Source organism: Primulina eburnea, chromosome 14 (genome assembly GCF_022965805.1).
Source record: "Primulina eburnea isolate SZY01 chromosome 14, ASM2296580v1, whole genome shotgun sequence".
In the NCBI taxonomy this organism is placed as follows: domain Eukaryota; kingdom Viridiplantae; phylum Streptophyta; class Magnoliopsida; order Lamiales; family Gesneriaceae; genus Primulina; species Primulina eburnea.
This window is the reverse complement of record NC_133114.1, coordinates 9,679,619-9,701,782: the sequence shown is the minus strand read 5'-3', so window position 1 is coordinate 9,701,782 and position 22,164 is coordinate 9,679,619.

The following is a 22,164-nucleotide window of genomic DNA, read 5'->3' as shown; positions in this document are numbered from 1 at the left end:
ATCTTGGGTAATGGTTTGGTGAAGATGTCAGCCGCTTGTTGTTCAGTTGATATATAATCCAGCCTGATTGCCTTCTTTAGAGCATGGTCTCTGATGAAGTGATGTATGACTTCAATATGTTTGGTCCTGGAGTGAAGAACTGGATTATATATGATCGCAATTGTGCTTGTATTGTCAAAGAAAATCGGTGATTCTTCTGCAATGACTCCATAATCTTTCAGTTGTTGTTGAATCCAGAATAGTTGAACGCAACAGCTTCCAGCAGCTAGATATTATGTTTCAGTTGTGGAAGTTGCTATGGATGTTTGCTTCTTGCTGAACCATGAAATCAGTCTGTCTCCTAAAACTGACATGATCTACTGGTGCTTTTACGTTCAAGCTTACATCATGCATAATATCCATCTGAATAGCCAACTAAATTGAATGATGAGTATTTAGCATATCATAGGCCCACATTTTGTTTGCCTTTAAGGGAGGAGGAATTGTAAGCTCCAAAATACGATGACGTAATCCAACTTAATGCAAATCTAGGAAAAATAAAAAATGATTAAGAATTTTTTTAATTGCATTAATTAAATAAGTTAGACATGTTTAAATGTTTAGAATAGGTTTTTATATTAGAATGCATAAAATTATCTTTTAAGGGTTATTCGAGATGCGATCGAGGAACTGAGACCGGGGACCAATGATTATTTTTAATTATTTAATATATGATATATTTAAATTATATTTTTGAAAATCAGGCTTTTTAAGATATTTTTATGAGCCGAGTTGTATTTTAAACCGGTAATCAATTTTTGACGTAAATAATGATTTTTTGGGAACTCGGCTGATGGATCGGTTCAGGCACCTGCGAGGGTGATTCAAACACAATATTCTCAATGAGCTGCAATAGCTCATGTTCTAAAAATGCATACACCGATGAATTTGATCGAGTTTGGTTTCAACCAAGCAGAAAACATTCGAAGCAATCCTTTGTTAAGAAAAACTGAAAGATTTTAGAATCTAATGACTTGTGTAAAATGATCGACTGAAATATGGGGAATCATTTCTGGCTTCTATCAGTTCAGCTATGGTTAGAACTAAACTGACATCAGCTGAATTGATCAAGTCAGTTTAAAACAGAGTTAAGTAGTTAATACACAAGATATGTTTATGGATGTTCAGAGACTTCAACTACTCCTAAGTCACCCCTTCTACTACATCGGGTAGGATCCACTAGAAGATTTTGATCTATACAACACCTTGTACAAACCCATTCAGCTTAAGACTTAACCACTACCTAACTGAACTCCTAGTCTAGATTGAAGGCATTACCTTCCAACCAACACTTGTTTAACGTCTATGTGTCAAAGACTACATACACATGTTTTACGTCTTCGTGCAAGACGGAATTTGAGTGGTGTGTGTGTGTGTGATAACTGATCTCTGAAAACTACCAGAAAGTGTTCTCACACACTGAAGGAAATATGCTTCTAAAACTAAGCAGCTGATACGTTAAAGTGTTCCCTCTAGGATGATTGCTTCTTCAAAGCTGATAAACATTATGCGTGCCCTTTATGTATTTTATCTTTTCACTCGTAAACTCTCATCTTTTTCTTCACTGAGCTTTGGCTTCTATTTATAAGCGTTTGGTTGAACGTACAAAGAGACTCAGTGAATGAATTTGTTGCAGTTTGAATTTGTACTCCCAAATAGATATCTGGAACGTTTGGCTTTAAGCGCTGTTGCAACGTCTCTTATTGTACCTTGATCGTACAATAGCCTTTGTACCTTTGTGTACAGCTAGATTAAGCTTGTTGTATCTGCAAACTGGTTCGCTCCTAACTGATGTTCTGAACTGGTTAGTCGAACTGGTCTTGAACTGGTGAGATGAAATCAGTTGACTCGTCAGCTGAACTGATTTCACTGATTAAGTTGAACTGGCCAGTTGTGCTCTTCATCAATTGAAAACTTCATCAGTTGTCCGGGCTTCTGAAGGTCTTCTACTGAACCACCTGTGAAGGATCGATTGTTGGGAACCTTGAGGTGCTTCAAACAAAATATTCTCCAAGAGCTGCAATAGCTTGTGTTCTAAGAATGTTAACATCGATGAATTAAATAAAGTTTTGTTTAAAACAAGCTGAAGAAACTCAAAGTAATCCTTCGTGAAGAAGCCTGTTAAGTTAGAAAAAATTTTATCTTATGCAAACTGAATAACTGAAAAGAAAAGAATCAGTTGTCGCATATATTAGTCTAGTTATGGTAAGAACTGAACTGATGGATGCTCTAACTGATCAAGTTAGTTTGAAAACAACAGTTCATCAGTTAAGTACAACAGATATGTTTATGGATGTTCCGAGACTTCAACTGCTCCTACGTCACCTCTTCTACCACCTCGGATAGGATCCACTAGAAAACTTTGATTTATACAACTACTTGTACAAACCCACTCAGCTTAGGACTTACAATATTGCGTCAACTAAACTCCTAGCCTAGACTGAAGGTAGCACCTTCCAGCTAACACTTCTTTAACGTCTATGTGTCAAAGACTACATACACAAGTTTAAGGTATTTGTGCAAGACAATATTTGAGTGGTGTTGTGTGTTTGTGTGTGAGAACTAAACAATGAATACACCATAAAGGTGTTCTCACACACTGAGGGAAGAGAGCTTCTAAACTAAGCTGATAATACTTGAGTATTCCCTCTGGGCTGAATACTTCTTGAAAGGTGATACGTAAATAAGTGTGCCCTTTCTTTTACCAAAAACTCTCTCGTGTATCTCATTTTGTATTCACTGATCTTCATCTTCTATTTATAGGCGCGAAGCTAGATTGTACAGTAAGACTCAATTATTGTATCTGTTGCATTTTAAATTCATTCCTTGGACTTTGTGTCTCGAATTTTCGACTGCCTTTCTGGAACGTTTGTCTTTAATGCTCTGATGCAACGTTCATTATTGTCCATTGACTTGAAAATTGATTTGTACCATGAGCTTGTATTGATCTAAAATTGAGAGATTCTAACTAATGATCCGAACTAGTCAGCTGAACTAATCTTCAATCGGGCTGGTGAAATCAGTTAACTCGTCAGTTGAACTGATTTCATTCTTGTTCAGTTGAACTTGTCAGCTAGGCTCTTCATCAGTTGAACACTCCTTTGGCTGGCCAGGTTTCTGAGATTCTCCTGCTGAACCACCTATCAGCTGGGCAGTCACCTGTACTGCTCGTTTGACATATCAGTTCGACTGATTTAGTTTATGCGATCAGTTGGGTCTTTAGTTTACGATTTAGACAACTCGTAACTGATCCTAGCTTCTGCACATTAGGAACAAGTTTTGTTAACATCAAAATCAAGATTGCAAACTTGAAAAGTTCTAGCAACCTATCAACTGGAAAATCAGCTGAACTGCTCTTGATACTTCAGTTTTATTGGTTTAGTTCGATCAACCAATTGACACTTTCAGTTTGCGTCTCGATAGCTTCAGTTTTGGTTTGATAACTAATCAGTTCGAGTTCTGATCAGTTTCAGTTTCTGCACACTTAGGTATAATTATTAAAAACACAATAACAAGTTTTGTTATCATCGAAATCAAGATTGCGATTATGAAATGTTCCAACAATCTCCCCTTTTTTGATAATCACAAAACTTGAACAGTTAAAACGATTTTAGAATAAAACATATAATAATTATATCTCTTTGTGAGAACAAAAGAAATTTAAAAACATTAAAAGAACTTCCAGGTTGAAGGATAGTAGAAAGAAAAGCTCCCCTTCAACAACTGAATAAAACGATTCGAAAAAAATTTCAATTCGAGGGATAACAAATTTAAAATTAGTTTTAAAGAATATCTCCCTCTCAAGAAATGAATCAAAAACTCCCACTCAAAAATATAATAGTTGCGTGATTTTTTAAAAGGAAGTTTAAACAACAAAGACTCAAGCAGTTAAGGCAACATATAAACTGGAAAAATCAGTTCGGTTACATGCATACTAACTGGATACACATGATGTTATTTTAATACATTACGCGTCCCTTGTGTTAATATAAAGCACACCATCTTATGTAAGGAAATTGCTACTACACTTAGCAAATATCAAATAACATCAAGTATCAGTCAGTTTATATAAAATAAAACTGAATGTACCAAAAATTGGTCGCCTAGATTGCTTGGAAAGCTGCATCGATTTTGAGTTTATTTTGCCATAAGAACAGCTAATTGCCTTGAACTTGATCTTTGTGCTAGATCACTGGTTTAACTGATGTAAACTGGACTCAACTGATGCTGAACCGCAATTATCAACTACTAGGATATGATATGGCAATGAAGCGACGACACTTCTGATGATTAAGCTCCACTTAACTCATCGGTTTCAGTTGGTAGTTGGGTTTCGTCTGTTGATCAGTTGAACTGGTAAGCTGGCAACTGAAATCTTGTCCGCTGATCAGTTTAGCTATCCTGCTGTCAGTTGGACTCAAAAACCCTGCAAAAACAACTAAACAACAAAATAGCACAAAAAACAAATAAAATATTATCAGAGGGTTTTGAAAACCATTTTAAAACAAATTTTAAAAAGAATATCCGTTTTCAAGTATCCTTCTTAGAAAAGCTAGCTTTGATACCAATTGATGGATCGGTTGGGGCACCTGCGAGTGTGCTTCAAACACAATATTCTCAATGAGCTGCAATAGCTCGTGTTTTAAGAATGCATACACCGATGAATTAGATCGAGTTTGGTTTCAAACCAAGCGGAAAACACTCGAAGTATGAAAAGCTGAAAGATTTTAGACTCTAATGACATCTATAAACTGACCGACTAAAATACGGGGAATCTGTTCTGGCTTCTATCAGTTCAGCTACGGGTAAAACTGAACTGATATAAGCTGAACTGATCAAGTTAGTTTAAAACACATTTAAGAAATTAATACATAACATATGTTTATGGATGTTCGGAGACTTCAACTGCTTCTACGTCACCCCTTCTACCACCTCAGATAGGATCCACTAGAAGATTTTGATTTATACACCTTGTACAAACCCACCCAGCTTAGGACTTACCCACTGCCTAACTGAACTCCTAGTCTAGACTGAAGGCATTATCTTCCAGCCAACATTTGTTTAACGATTATGTGTAAAAGACTACATACACATGTTTTAGGTCGTTGTGCAAGACGGAATTTGAGTGGTGGTGTGTGTGTGTATGAACTGATCTCTGAAAGTTACCCGAAAGTGTTCTCACACATGAGGGAAATATGCTTCTAAAAATAAGCTGATAACACGTTGAAGTGTTCCCTCTGGGATGATTGCTTCTTCAAAGCTGATAATCATTATGCGTACCCTCTCTGTATTTTATCTTTTCAGTCGTCAACTCTCATCTTTTTATTCACTAAGCTTCGGCTTCTATTTATAGGCATCTGGCTGAACGTAGGGTGAGACTCAGTGAATGAATCTGTTGCAGTTAGAATTTGTTCCCCTAAATAGATATCTGGAACATTTGGATATAAGCGCTTCTGCAACGTCTCTTATTGTACCTTGATCGTACAATAGCTTTTGTACCTTTGTGCACAGCTGGATTAAGCTTGTCTCATTTTAAAACTGGTTCGCTCCTAACTGATATTCTGAACTGGTCAGTCAAACTGGTCTTGAACTGGTGAGCTGAAATTAGTTGACTCATCATCTGAACTGATTTCACTGATTCAGTTGAACTGGCCAGTTGGGCTCTTCATCAGTTGAACACTTCATCAGCTGCCCGGGCTTCTGAAGGTCTTCTACTGAAACACCTATCAACTGGACAATGAGTTGAACTGCTCTTGATACTTCATTTATATTGGTTCAGTTAGATCAATCAGTTGGCCCTTTCAGTTTGCGTTTCGATAGCTTCAGTTTTGGTTTGATGACTGATCAGTTCGAGTCCTGATCAGTTTCAGTTTCTGCACACTTAGGTAGAATTATTAGAAACACAAAAACACGTTTTGTTATTATCAAAATTAAGATTGCGAACATGAAATTTTCCAACATCAGCTAATATTTTTGAAACTTTCCTAAACGAAATATTTTACCTACACTGTAATGAGCTTAATGGGCCTATTGTAATAAGGTTATTGGGCTTAAACTCCTACCCAATTATTTATATCAAATTAAGGAGTTTTTAAATCAGAAAACACTTTATATCACACAAGAAATCTAGGGTTTTCTCTCCCCACCCCTCAAGGCTTTCACGTGAATTTTGAAGGGAAAAATGCAGCAAGGCTCTCCCGCCTCTCCACCAAAGTCCCTCGCTTCAAGGATTGTTTTTCGTGTGTGAAATAGGCAAAGACACGCCTTAATCTTCCTTCACTGATCGTTCATACCATATTATATGAATTGATACATGTTTGCATGAAAAATATGATACACTATCTTATATTTTTGCTTTTATGGCATAACATGAACGAAACTAGAATTTTCATATTTTAAAACTCATGATTATGATCCACAAAGGGGCTGCGATGGCAACGTTACTATAAGGGACATTTTTCAACATGTTTAAGGGTCCTGAGATGCATGTTTAAGGGTTGGACAAGATAGTGCACCTTCATGAACGAAAATTTGATTTGCATGGACTAGGGTTTGGATTTGGGTTCCTAGAGGGGCACGGCTCTTAGTTGCTATATGGTTATGTCCAGGAGACCTAAGGGGAAGGTATGATGGTTATAGATAGGCTAAGGGTCAGATGGTGAAAGGGCTAGGCTTGTAACGACCGGGTTTGGGGGCTGTGGCTTCTAGGCTCATTAAGTTTGGTCCAGCAGGGTATCTAGGAGTTGAATATGGTCCTAAAGTTTTGGCGTAGGAGCTGGTTGGGTTGGCTAAGGGATAGGAACAAAGGGGCATAAGGTTCGAACAAGCTAGGGTTTTCGAAAATTCAATTTAGAAAATTCAGCAGCCTTATAGGCTTGATTAAAGGTCTTAAATGGTTGTAATTATGTTGCATAGGGTATAGTTAGGCGTTAATAAGCTATGGTTTGGTGAAGTTTGGTTAAGTTTCGAGTAGATTTGGGTTGAAATAGGGATGTGTGCTAAAGTTTAAAACGAACCGAGAAATTAGTCGATGAGCGTAAGTTTACGTCTAAAAAATATTTATGGGTGTATTTTAAGGTTTTATATTAAGTTTGGATGGATATGGGTCGTCGTATTAAGGTCTAAGGATAAATAGGGAAAGTTAAGGTTTCAGGGGGAAAACAGTCATTTTACACTGAAAATGTTAGACGTCCTGGTAATGCCCTGAATGATGTGATGAATGTTAAAATGTTTATTTTTAAAGTTTATGAAATTTTATGATGAAAAACGATAATGCTAAAAGAAGTATTGTATGCTTGGTTTCAAAGAAAAATGATATATATATGCATGAATTTTTATAAGTGATAAAAATAATGAAGGGATTGAAGGAGGTGACTTGATTGTCACTAATACAATGATATGATGATATGTAAGGTCAAGACTCAGTTGACGGGTGAGAGTGTCGTTGATGTCCTCGCAGCGTGGTACCATGATTATACGTAGATGGATCCATCGAACTACAACTTATACAAAAGTCACAATTAACGATCTGAATTCAATAAAAGAAAAAGGGAAAACGTTTACGTATATGATGAAAGGAAATGTTATGATGAAAGGTTTAAAGTTATTCATATTCATGAAAAGCTATTATATTTAAAGCATCTTTCAATGTTGCTTGTGAACTTATATGTAATACTTGTTATCATGGTTAAGATTTGTTGAGTCAATAGATTCACTAGGTGTGATCGATGCAGGTGAGCATGATGTCGTTGATGATGGAAGACTTGATGGTTGAACTAGCTGGACTGACAGTGCACATAACCCGAGAACCTTTGTTAGTTTTTCCGCATTAGTATGATTTTAAAGATTTTATGATGTTTATGACTTTTGAAGCTTATGAGAGGGGTTTTGAGAGGATCTAAGATATTATACTTTATTTTGAAAAATACTAGTTTTAGGTTTGGTTTGACGGTTTACAATTTTATGTTTTGCAACGAGTTATTTTGTATTTTACAATAATAGGTTGGTTGGTTTATTTTAAATGGAAAAAATTATATATATGTACATACTTGTAGTTCGACCGAAAGCATAAAGAAAAAAAATTTATCTACTATATTTTAAAGAAAAATTAGTAATAGACGTTTCATATAATGAGAGAACGAAACAAGAATTTTAAGGAAACACTTCAAGGACTCATGGTGAGCTAACAAGAAGGGCCTACAAACAAAACGTCCATATTAGAAGGGTTTGGGGAGCATGACAACAAATTTTGAGGGTATTGCAACATAATTCAAGTGCTAGAGGATAAAAAAGACATCAACAACCGCGCATTACGAGCGCGCATTTACGGTCGAAACACAAAAAAGTGTCATCATGACAGAACCACCAGTTCACCCACGCGCCCCTTGCTGCCCAAGGTGACATATTACAGTAGCTTAAGCGCACACGCGTGAACGTGACGTGCGCATTGACTGGAAAAAAATGATTTATTTCCTAGATTAGAGTCCAACTTATTCAAGAAACATCAAGATTATTATCTTTTAGTTTTTTAATCATATATGGACAAATTTTAACATTATTATTCAGATTATTTAAAGTTTATACAAAGTTTTGTAAGTTTTTCTCTCAATTTCAAAAGTTTTTTGTAATAGCCAAGCCTGGTGAACAGTACGGTTTAAGATTTCGTAAGTTTATTGACTACTTGGTCAAGTTTAGGTATAGTTTGGATGTTAAGTTTCGATTTAGGATTTATAGTATGGTTGGTTATAGAGGATGTGTAGTGCTATTGTAGCGGCGTTCCGATTAAATTCATGATAATTCGTATGTTGAGCCAATTGATATGAGGCCAATTGTACTGATTAGATAAGACATAGAGGTGTAACTTTCTTATTTTGAGTTTCGTTCAAATCATTGTGGAAGATAAGCCAAAAGAGCCCCGAAGTGTGTCGTGCGTTTCGTCGTTCCTCCAGTGACACATGTTGGGAGATTTAGCATAACCTTTTACTCAGAACTCCAAAGGATCTAAAATTTGGAGGGATTCAAGAAAGGACATAGGGCTACAACTTTGTAGTTTACAACTTTTTCTGATTCGGAAGGGAAGAGGCGTTTCGGAAGCGATCTTTAACGTGGCAGTGCGCAGAGTGGCGCCCGAGCGGTAATATATGGCAGCCCGAGCGCCACTACTTCTGGAAACTTGGGTTTCGGGCAGAATCATTGGCGCCCGAGCGGTAATTTTCGACCGCCCGAGCGCCGGGCACAGTACCAAAAACGTGTTTTCGGATTTTAAATGATTAAATGCAAGAGTTGGTCTCATTTTTCCTCATTTCTACTCCTCCTTTTCGTTTCTTCTTCTCTTGGGAGACTAGGGTTCCAATTTCTCTCCTTTCTTTTCTTTAATCCAAGCTTCTTGTTAGTTATTTGTGTTGAGAGCAATATTATTTTGGGATCAAGGAAACTAAGGTAAGCTTTTGGTTTGGTTATCTCTTAGTTTTTGGTGTTGGAGATGTTATGGGTTTGTGGTGGTGTTGATTCTTTGGCTTTTATGGTATTGTTGTTGGATTATTGGGTTATTGATGGTGCAAAATATGGTTTATTGTTGTAGGATTACTACCAAGAGTATAGAATCAAGGTTTCAAGTGGTTGTAAGTGGAATTCATTTCCTTGTGCTCACATGATCATATATGTATTGTCTTTAAATGGTTTTAATGTGTTATTCCCTTCCATTTGATTCATATTATATATTGATACACTTGATTGTATATTGGAGGCAATTGAATGTCTCAATTGTGATAAAGGGAATACAAGAAAAAGAGTCTTCAAAGTGTTTGATGAAATGCCTAAGAGAGAGTTCAAAATGATTTATGGATTGATAGATACATAGTCAGAGATTGCATGCAATTAGTTGATCAATGAGCATAGGCTTATATCCCTCAGAGTTATCGATTTATATCGATGGGATATAGGTACAGAGACAGAGATACTATATAGATATCAATCCAACAGAGAAAAGAGAAATATCATCGTTATTATTATTCATGCTATGATATTTATATTTCAGAGTTGATGGTATTTATTGTTTTCAAAGTTATGATTTTCAGAGTATGCTATGTATCCATTGCTATGTAAGAGTTCGACTTGCTGAGTTTTATACTCATTTCAGTTATTCATGTGATGCAGATATGAGCGACGAACCAGGACGTGGATTGAAGCCGGGGTCATATGCATATAGAGATGGAAGGAAGTGGAAGATTATTTTGTTATACATGATCAAAATGATATTTTGTATTTTGACGCAACACTTATTCTTTTGATGGTATATATATTGGAAATGTATTTTGAATCCTTCCTCCCTTTAAAGAAAAATTTTAAATTCCGCTGTTATTTTATAAAATGGGTCAGAGGTGACACATTTAGTGGTATCAGAGCAACGTTCTTCGGATCAATGCATATGACTTCGTCTACTTTCAACTGTCCGGGTATGTCTTCTTCTACATCTATTCATTGTTATCTATTGATATGTATTGTGTGAGCACATTGTAGGAGTATGCCTCTTAAGAGAAAGGGTGCAGAGGGTGAGGATAGTTCTTCCTCTAGAGTTGTCGATGAATTCGGCAAGTTGTTGAAAGAGCAAGCCAAGGTCCATAGTGAGCAGATCCAACAGTTGCTCCGTATGCAAGGTACAGGCCAAGGTAGAGGACAGGGTATAGGCCAAGTGGCTCAAGCAGTTGGTACTGATGGGATCTTTACTGCTTTCAAGAGGATGGATCCGCCAGAATTTGCAGGTAGCACTGATCCTTTGGTAGCTGTAGAGTGGATCAAAGCTCTTGAGGCGATTTTTGATCATCTCAACTATGAAGACAAAGACAGAATCAGTTGTGCAGTGTTCATGTTGGTCAAGGCTGCACGCATTTGGTGGAATGCTACCAAGGTTGGTGTTGATGTTTCGACATTGAAGTGGCAGGAGTTCACTGACCTTTTCTACGACAAGTACTTCCCAGATGCACTTCGAGCGCGGAAGGTGACTGAGTTTCTAGAACTTCGTCAAGGAGGTATGAATGTCGACGAGTATTTTCTGAAGTTCGAGGAGGGCTGTTTGTTTGCCTCGTATATTGCTTCCAATGACAAAGACAAGGGTGCTCATTTCATTAGAGGCCTTCGAGCAGAGATCAGAAGGGACATCAATATGTCCAAAGTTGTGACATTCAAAGAGATTGTGGCTAAGGCCTTGTTGGCCGAACAAGATGAGAAAGACATTGCCAAGGAAAGACAGGCGAGGCAGCAGGCTATTGCTCAGAGAGGCCAGGGTTCGAATCAAAGAGGAAATGATCGTTTCAAGGGGAAGGGCAAGTTAGAGCCAAGTCCTAAACCACTGACAGTTCCAGTTGAACCCGAGAAGCCATTGTGTCCCAAGTGCAGTAGACATCATCGGGGAGAGTGCAGATTTGGTACTCACACTTGTTATCGGTGTGGCACTGCAGGCCATATTGCCAAAGACTGTCCAAGAGGAGCGAGTAAAGAGAAGGTGCAGGGTCGCATCTTTACCATGACAAAGGAAGATATAAACCATGATTCTTCTATGATCTCTAGCATTATTTTAATTTCAAGCAGAGTAGCTACGACATTGATTGATACAGGTGCTACTCATTCTTTTATGTCTGAACTATTTTTGAGATCTTTGGGTATAGTTCCTTCTGTTATTCCCCTCTAGTTTAATGTTGTTTTGCCTTCGGGGGATGTGTTGTGCCCGACATCTATTGTGTATGCGTGCTCTGTTCAAATTGATGAGCGAGTGGTCTATGCTGATTTGATTGTTATCCCAATGGTTGCATTTTATATTATACTTGGCATGGATTGGATATCAACCTATCGTGCAGTGATTGATTGCGTTGCTAAGACGGTGAAATTTTCAGATGATGGCAATAAGGAAGGTATGCTCGCCAGTGCAGGTACTTCGCTGGTCCTTCCTTTTATTTCATGTCTTGAGACTAAGAAGTTGTTGTGTAGAGGTTGTGATGGGTTTTTGGCTTCGATTGTGGAGTGGATAGAATTGTGAAGTTGAATATTGATGATATTGATGTGGTGAGAGAGTTCCCTGATGTTTTTGAGGATGATGTGCCGGGTTTACCGCCGGACAGAGATGTGGAGTTTGTGATTGATCTAGTGCCGCGTACGGTTCCTATTTCTAAGGCTCCGTATAGAATGGCCCTAACAGAGATGAAAGAGTTAAAGACGCAGTTGCAAGATCTTTTGGATAAAGGTTTCATTCGACCGAGTTCTTCGCCTTGGGGAGCTCTGGTTCTTTTCGTCAAGAAGAAAGATGATCGTTGCGTCTTTGCATTGATTACAGGGAGATCAACAAAGTGACGATTAAGAATAAATATCCGTTGCCACGGATAGATGATTTGTTTGATCAGCTGCATGGGGCTACAGTGTTTTCGAAGATTGATTTTCAATCTGGCTATTATCAGTTGAAGGTTAGGGAGTCTGATATCCCTAAGACGGCGTTTCGGACCAGGTACGGTCATTATGAGTTCCTTTTGATGTCTTTTGGTCTGACTAATGCTCCTTCAGTCTTCATGGATCTTATGAACCGAGTGTTCAAGCCTTATTTGGATAGCTTTGTCATTGTTTTCACCGATGACATATTGATCTATTCCAAGACCAGAGAGCTTCATGCAGAGCACCTCAGAGTTGTTCTTCAGTTGTTGAGAGAGAAGAGGTTGTATGCTAAGCTGAAGAAATGTGAGTTCTGGTTGGAGCAGATTTCTTTCTTAGGCCATGTCGTTTCGAAGGATGGTATAGCTGTTGATCCAGTGAAAATAGAGGCGATTCAGAAGTGTCCTATTCCTACCACTGTATCAGAGGTACGCAGTTTTCTTGGATTAGCGGGTTATTATCGTCAATTTATTTCAGATTTTTCCAAGATTGCCCTGCCATTAAACAATTTGACGAGGAAGACTGTGAAGTTTGAGTGGTCCAATGATTGCCAGAGTGGATTCCAAGAGCTGAAAGATAAGTTGACGACAGCTCTTGTTCTTGCATTGCCCAGTAGTACAGAGGATTTTGTTGTTTATACTGACGCGTCGAAGAAGGGTCTTGGTGCAGTGTCGATGCAACGTTGAAAGGTTATAGCCTATGCTTCTCGTCAGTTGAAAGACTACGAGAAGAATTATCCTACGCATGATTTGGAGCTGGCAGCTGTGGTTTTCGCCCTGAAAATCTGGAGACATTATTTGTATGGCGAAAAGTGTGAAATCTTCACGGACCACAAGAGTTTGAAGTATTTGTTTTTTCAGAAAGAACTCAATATGCGACAGAGACGGTGGTTAGAGCTTGTCAAAGACTATGATGTGACGATCAGTTACCACCCAGGGAAAGAGAATGTTGTAGCGGATGCTTTGAGCCGTAAGTCGAGTTCTTCTTTGAGTTCGATGATTCAGAAGCCATTGTTGTTAGACTTGCAGCGAGAGGAGATAGCTTTGGTGGTTCCGGGAACCATTGCTCGCTTTTCAGCATTGGTCATTCGGGCTACATTGACGGACAGGATCCGTAGAGAGCAGGTTAATGATTTACAGTTGACAGAGTTGAGAGCCAGAGCAGAGGAGAGAGGTAGAGTTTGGATTGAATGGAGATGGTTTGGTGACTTTCAGAGGCCGTATTTGTATTCCTGTTGTTGATGATATTCGGCGAGACGTCTTGACAGAGGCACATACCACGCCATATTCGATACATCCAGGTGGTACCAAGATGTATCAGGATCTTCGTAGACTCTACTGGTGGCCAGGTATGAAGAAAGATATTGCTATGTTTATTTCTCAGTGCCTAACCTGTCAGCAGGTGAAGATCGAGCACCAGAGACCTGCTGGGACATTGCTGTCATTGCCGATTCCTCAATGGAAACGGGAGCATATTACGATGGACTTCGTGACTCGTCTTCCCAGAACGCAGAAAGGTTTTAACTCTATTTGGGTTATTGTTGATCGGTTGACCAAGTCAGCGCATTTTCTTCCAGTCAAGACGACGTATTCTATGAACCAGTATGCCGAAGAGTACATAGCAGATATTGTTAGACTTCATGGTGTTCCTGTGTCAATCGTGTCTGATCGTGACCCTAGATTTACTTCAGAGTTTTGGAAGAGTTTGCACAAAGCTATGGGTTCACGGTTAGCATTTAGTACAACATATCACCCCCAGAGTGACGGTCAATCAGAGAGAGTTATTCAGATTCTAGAGGATAGGCTCAGAGCTTGTACTATTGATTATTCAGGTAGCTGGGATTCCAAATTGCCTCTGGTTGAGTTCACGTACAATAATAGCTACCAAGCGACGATTGGCATGGCACCGTATGAAGCACTTTATGGCAGGAAGTGTAGATCTCCCTTGTATTGGGATGAGATTGGTGAGAGGAAGATGTTGGGTCCAGAGTTGGTCCAACAGACAGCTGATGTTGTTGTTGTTATTCGAGAGAGGATGAAGACAGCGCAGTTGAGACAAAAGAGTTATGTTGATGTGCGTCGTAGACCGTTGCAGTTTGAGGTTGGCGACCATGTGTTCTTGAAGATAGCACCTCTCAAGGGTGTGATGCGGTTTGGCAAGAAGGAAAAGTTGAGTCCGAGATTTATTGGCCCATTTGAAATCTTGGATAGAGTTGGTGATCGAGCTTACAAGTTAGCCCTACCGCCAGATCTTGACAGAGTTCATAATGTTTTTCATGTTTCGATGCTCCGGAAGTATATTTCGAATCCTTCCCATGTTCTTCGCAACGAGCCATTGGATTTGACGCCGAATTTGACGTACCAAGAGATTTCGGTCCAGATTCTGGATCGCAAAGTTAAAGTTTTGAGAAACAAAGAGATCGGCATTGTTAAAGTCCTTTGGAGGAATCATTTGATCGAAGAAGCCATGTGGGAACCAGAGGATGAGATGAAAGAGAAGTATCCCGAGTTGATTGCGCAGTGACGTCAATTGCGGGGACGAAATTCCTCTAAGGAGGGGAGATTGTAATAGCCAAGCCTGGTGAACGGTACGGTTTAAGATTTCGTAAGTTTATTGACTACTTGGTCAAGTTTAGGTATAGTTTGGATGTTAAGTTTCGATTTAGGATTTAGAGTATGGTTGGTTATAGAGGATGTGTAGTGCTATTGTAGCGGCGTTACGATTATATTCATGATAATTCGTATGTTGAGCCAATTGGTATGAGGCCAATTGGAGTGATTAGATAAGACATAGAGGTGTAACTTTCTTATTTTGAGTTTTGTTCAAATCATTGTGGAAGATAAGCCAAAAGAACCCCGAAGTGTGTCGTGCGTTTCGTCGTTCCTCCAGTGACACATGTGGGGAGATTCAGCATAACCTTTTACTCAGACCTCCAAATGATCTGAAATTTGGAGGGATTCAAGAAGAGACATAGGGCTACAACTTTTTAGTTTACAACTTTTTCTGATTCGAAAGGGAAAATGTGTTTCGGAAGCGATCTTTAACGTGGCAGTGCGCAGAGTGGCGCCCGAGCGGTAATATATGGCCGCCCGAGCGCCACTACTTCTGGAAACTTGGGTTTCGGGCAGAATCATTGGCGCCCGAGCGGTAATTTTCGACCGCCCGAGCGCCGGGCACAGTGCCAAAAACGTGTTTTCGGATTTTAAGTGATTAAATGCAAGAGTTGGTCTCATTTTTCCTCATTTCTACTCCTCCTTTTCGTTTCTTCTTCTTGGGAGACTACGGTTCCAATTTCTCTCCTTTTTTTTTCTTTAATCCAAGCTTCTTGTTAGTTATTTGTGTTGAGAGCAATATTATTTTGGGATCAAGGAAGCTAAGGTAAGCTTTTGGTTTGGTTATTTCTTAGTTTTTGGTGTTGGAGATGTTATGGGTTTGTGGTGGTGTTGATTCTTTGGCTTTTATGGTATTGTTGTTGGATTATTGGGTTATTGATGGTGCAAAATATGGTTTATTGTTGTAGGATTACTACCAAGAGTATAGAATCAAGGTTTCAAGTGGTTGTAAGTGGAATTCATTTCCTTGTGCTCACATGATCATATATGTATTGTCTTTCAATGGTTTTAATGTGTTATTCCCTTCCATTTGATTCATATTATATATTGATACACTTGATTGTATATTGGAGGCAATTGAATATCTCAATTGTGATAAAGGGAATACAAGAAAAAGAGTCTTCAAAGTGTTTGATGAAATGCCTAAGAGAGAGTTCAAAATGATTTATTGATTGATAGATACATAGTCATAGATTGCATGCAATTAGTTGATCAACGACCATAGGCTTATATCCCTCAGAGTTATCGATTTATATCGATGGGATATAGGTACAGAGACAGAGATACTATATAGATATCAATCCAACAGAGAAAAGAGAAATACCATCGTTATTATTATTCATGCTATGATATTTATATTTCAGAGTTGATGGTATTTAATGTTTTCAAATTTATGATTTTCAGAGTATGCTATGTATCCATTGCTATGTAAGAATTCGACTTGCTGAGTTTTATACTCATTTCAGTTATTCATGTGATGCAGATATGAGCGACGAACCAGGACGTTGATTGAAGCCGGGGTAATATGCATATAGAGATGGAAGGAAGTGGAAGATTATTTTGTTATACATGATCAAAATGATATTTTGTATTTTGACGCAACACTTTTTGGATCATGTATATTCTTTTGATGGTATATATATTGGAAATATATTTTGAATCCTTCCTCCCTTTAAAGAAAAATTTTAAATTCCGCTGTTATTTTATAAAATGGGTCAGAGGTGTCACATTTTTGCTTTGTTAACCAACGAAATAAAACCTATCAAAGATCCAATATTTGTGGAGTTTATTTGTTGTTTTAACATGGATTGTAAATATGAGTTCTTTGAATGTTCATTTGAATTTCAATTGTTTCATATCATGTTATTTGTTACTAAACTTTCATAATTTAGTGGCGAAAATCACAACCAATTACTTGTTTCAAAAGATCGGGACAACACAATGGTTCTTTATGTCGTTGAATCGAGCGAGAGATCTTCATTTTAGGTCGCGTTTGTGTTTCATTCTTAAAGAATCATATCAGCATGCATATGAGTAGGTCCATTCAAATAGTTTCTTTGCTCGAGAATTAAAAAATTTGTGTATTGATTTTAATAAAATTCTTGAAAATAAAGAAACGGAAAATAGAAATGAGACTCGAAATCTTAAATTTAGACTATTGATTTAAAATTTTAATCAATCATATGTCTAAAAAATTTCGGCATCAAATGATATATGCGTTGAAACATAGATGGTCTCAATCAATTTATTGGAAATTTTTGTGGCTTCTTAAATAGGATAAAAAATATTTCATAATATTCATTTATCCAGTATAAGATTTATATCTTGCAAAATGAAAGATGAAGCTTTAATGGCTTCTGATGGACACAAGAATGATGTTTCAATTATATACAACGTATTGTATATGTTGTGATAAATTGTTGTACTCTCCGTTGTTTGATTCTAGTTGAATTTTGTAAGTTATGTTTGCTTAAACTTTGAATTTTCCAGGTGTCAACTCTTGAATTAAGTTTTATAAGCTTTTCTGCTTAAAAATTCAAATTGTGATTAGAATTCGAGATTTCAAGTTTTAAATTTTGTAAGCAAACATACTTAAATCTAAATTTGCAAGATATTTAAAATCTTGAATTTATATTTCTAAGTTATAACGCTTAAAATTTGAAAACTTTGAAGTTTCAAAACCAGTCAAATGACAAGTGAAGTGATAGACTTGTAGAATACGATGATGTTAAATTTGAGAATAATGGGTAAGGTTTGAATTCTTTAAGTAAGAACGATTAAATCCAAGCTTAACAAGATATAAATTTTCAATTTTGATTTCTAAGTTCATATTGCTTAGAATTTGTTAAAGTTATGCTTACTCAAATTTGTGGGGAGAAGTATTTGACAATTATAATTGAATTACATCATTATCCTTTCTCTTTTCTTTCCAATTTAATTCTACGTGTGAATTTTTAAGCTTTCGAGCTTAAAAATCGAAAATTTTGCAATATATAAACTTTTGAGTTTGAATTTTCTAAAATTGACCCTTAAAATTAGAACTTTAAAATTATATTAGAGCATTATGTAATTGCGCTTAAATCCAACCTTGCAAGAAATAAACACTTGAATTTGGATATATAATTTTTAAAGCTTAGAATTCAGATCCATAGCTTACTAAATATTTCAAAGTTTGTGTGACTTCAAAATTTCACGAAGTCTTAAATAGCTCAAAGTGTGAAGGTGACTCATTTAAGGTGGAGATATCATGTTAAAATATGACACGAAATTAAATGAATGATTGTAGGTCTAGACGTGTACATTAAATGCATAATATAATGCTAAACTTAATCTCCAATGGTGTTATCATTTTTGATTGAGTGAAATTATAAGATAGCTCAACGAATCCGTTGTCAAAAGTCTTGAATTGAGATCAAATATATAGCTTGTCAAGAGAATTGAGCTTAGAATCTACAAAATAAAATTTCATGTGACCCAACCTTGTTGATTGGAGATCTTAAGATCTTAGTTCAATGAAACAATAAATTACGAGAACTTGAGCTAACACTCAGGAATTATTCACTTCTCATTCATAGGACGATGGTCATTGTAACATACAATGTAGTGAGGTTAAAATTGTACTTTTAATGATTCCTTTACATGTAAAAGGTAGAGTATGGCAGACGGGCAGCCTCAAAGAAATGCTTATAAAAGCAAGATGTATTTAATGGCCAAAACGGACACAATCAAAAAAACAAAAAAATTGATAGGGAAGTTATTGTGTAGGTACTATTGTCAGGTTTTACACAAACCACCAATAAGTTCAAGACATCATGTACTTTGTGACCTTGTAAATTCAATTGTATTCTACTAAGGAAGGTTCAATGCAAAAAATCAACCTCCCCTGATGCAATGATTTTCCAATTAAACTCTCTTTTGACATCAACATTCAAATATTAATTTCATTTATGTGAGGGATTGCTGGAATTTTTGAGCTTAATGAATATAAATTAATCAAAAGAAAAGACAAATAAAACTCGACTGAACAAGAACATTCAAATGTGCGGCTTAAAAGTTGAGAGGAAGTTTCCCAAGCAGTGGGGATGGTGCCTTAGCAACTTGTTGCTCTGATATTCAAGGACATAGAGGAAGGCACCCGTTTAGCGGCGTTGTTGACCAAGAGTTGTGACTTTTCATAGATCTTTGTCATCAATAGGTGTTTCTTGGTCACATTTTCGAGATTTGTGACTTAATCAATCCATCTGAATGAATAGACAAAAAGAGCTATATCATAACATAAACTTTGAGAAGATCATTAAAAGGAAGAACATTTTGCATTCATTTTGAACTTCTTCCTCTTTTTTCTCAAGAGGGAGTTTGCTTCATTTTATCGTTATGAAAATTTTGATTTTTGACAAGTTGAATATGAATGCTCACAAGTTGAATGTGAATGCAGATTGCTTTTTCGGCACATTTATGAGCTTGGAATATTTCACATTAGGATTCACATTTGCCAAATTTGAATGCAAATGAAAATTGGCTTCTCGTGTTCACAAGCCAGATGAACTATATAAATAGATCTCTACTCCATAATTTATATGTATCCAAAGTTCTCAATTTTCTAGTTTATCATTTTATAGCATTTAAGTGTTAATTTATAATATTAGTGAGGTGTTTGTTCGTTTATAATAAGAGAGTGTGTGTCCTCTTAGGAAACACAGTAAGTGCATGTACACCATAAAATATTATAGTTAATTTTTTTTCATCTTGTTCGTTGTTTTTATCGCAAATTTTTTTAATAGTTTTCTACGTAAATCTTAGTATCCAATTTTATTCTTAATTTTCATATTTTTTATCTAAAGGTGTCGCACCTGGGACCAACAAGTGATATCAGAGTCTTGATTTAAAATTTTTAAAACTCTGAGTATACTTTATCGTTGCAGTTTAGACTGATCTTCCATTTCAAAAGAGTTTTTTTTGAACTTTTCCTAAAAAGAATGTTTTATACTTTTCGGATAGCAGAATTCTCATCGATGACTGACCATATCAACATATTAAATATTCTATTTTCTCAACTCACCTCTTTTGAATATAAAATAAAGGAAAATGAACGCGCAGATCTTTTACTTTAAACTCTACCAGATTCATATGATCAGTTTATCATTAACTTAACCAACAATATCCTTATGAGATCTTTAAAATTCGACGATGTCTTAATTGCGGTTCTCGGAGAATAAAGTCGACACAAGAATAAGAAAGACATGTTTATGATATATTAAAGTCAAGAAGTAAGAAAAAAAATATTTACCGCTTTAAATATGACGGTAGAGGGCACTTCAAAAAAGAATGTATGAGTACCAAGAAAGGTTCTCAAGGAAATGTGGACAGTACTTCCGGCGGTGGTGAAATATTATTCAGCGAAGTAGCAACAGTTGCAGAAGACAGACACAAATTTTGTGACACGTGGATTATGGATTCAGGAGTGGCGTGGCACATGAAGTCTCAGATAGAATGGTTCAATCAGTACGAACCAGTTTCTGGACGATCTATATTCATGGGAAATGATCATACCTTGAAAATCATTGGGATCAGTAGTATCCAAATAAAAAAGTTTGATGACATCATTCGCTACATACAAGAGATTTGACATGTAAAGGTGCTGGCGACAAATTTTTTGTCCTTGAGGCAATTGGATGATATCGGGTGCAAAACCCATATCGAGAACCACATCATGAACATTGTGAAGGGCTCTTGTGGTTATGAAGGCAAAAAAAGTTGCTGCAAATCTGTATGTACTTTTGGGAGAAACACACAAAGAGACGAAACTAGTTGTTGCATCGATTTGTTCAGAAGAATAATTAATAGTGTTATGGCATAGAAAGTTCGGACATATATTAAAACAAGGGTTGAAAATTCTTTCAGAACGGAAGCTACTACTGGGGTTTACCAAAGTGTCTCTACGGTTTTGTAAGCATTGTATTATCAGTGAACAACACAGATTAAATTTTGACACTTCCACTACCAATAACAAAAGCATATTAGAGCTGATTCATTCAGATGTTTGGAAAACACCGGTTGTATCCCCTAGGAGGAGCGAGATACTTTGTCTCGTTCATTGATGATTTCTCTAGGAGATGTTGGGTGTATCCAATCAAGAAAAAATCAGATGTTTTCCAGATCTTCAAAGATTTCAAAGCACGGGTTGAACTTGATTATAAAAAAATAAAGTGTCTGAGGACTGACAATGGAGGAGAATATACCAGTAATGAATTTTTTACATTTTGTCAATATGAGGAATCAAAAAACAGTTCATGATGGCTTACACACCTCAATAGAACGGAGTGACTGAGCGGATGAACAGGACCTTGTTGGATAGAACAAGAGCTATGTTGAGGACTACAGGTCTAGACAAGTCATTTTGGGCGAAATTAGTCAAAGCTGCTTGTAATATTATCAATCGTTCACCTTCAGTGGCGATTGATATGAAGACTTCAATGGAGATGTGGATTGGGAAGCCGGTTAATTATTCTCATGAGCATACATTTGGAAATCATATGTATGTTCTATACAATAAGTAAGAAAGATCGAAGTTGTATTCAAAATCTAGAAAATGTATCTTCTTGGGTTATACTGATTGATTAAAGGGGTTTCACTTATAGGATCCTACTGTTCATGAGCTTGTCGTCAGTACATATAATATTTTTGAGAAAGATAAAGTAAAGGAAGACAAATTCGCATTAATTCAGAAAATATTATAATTCAAGTGGAAAATAAGACAGGTGGAGATCAAATTTCTTGTGAAGTAGTACCTGTAAGGCCCGAGATTTTGATTATTGTAATCTGATATGATTTGTTGCTAATTGATGAGATTATAGACGGAATGAAGCGGACAAGAGAAGCCGGGCATTGATACAATGCAAGACCAATATGATGGACAGAACATATGGCGCTCGAGCGGTAGTTCTTAACCGCCCGAGCGCCAGTGTTCAACAAGATGATATTCAGACAGAGAATGTGGCGCCCGAGCGGTAGAATATTACCGCCCGATCGCCAGTGGATAACAAGTTGAGTTACCGGACAGAGTGTTCGGCGCCCGAGCGGTAGTTTGTGACCGCTCGAG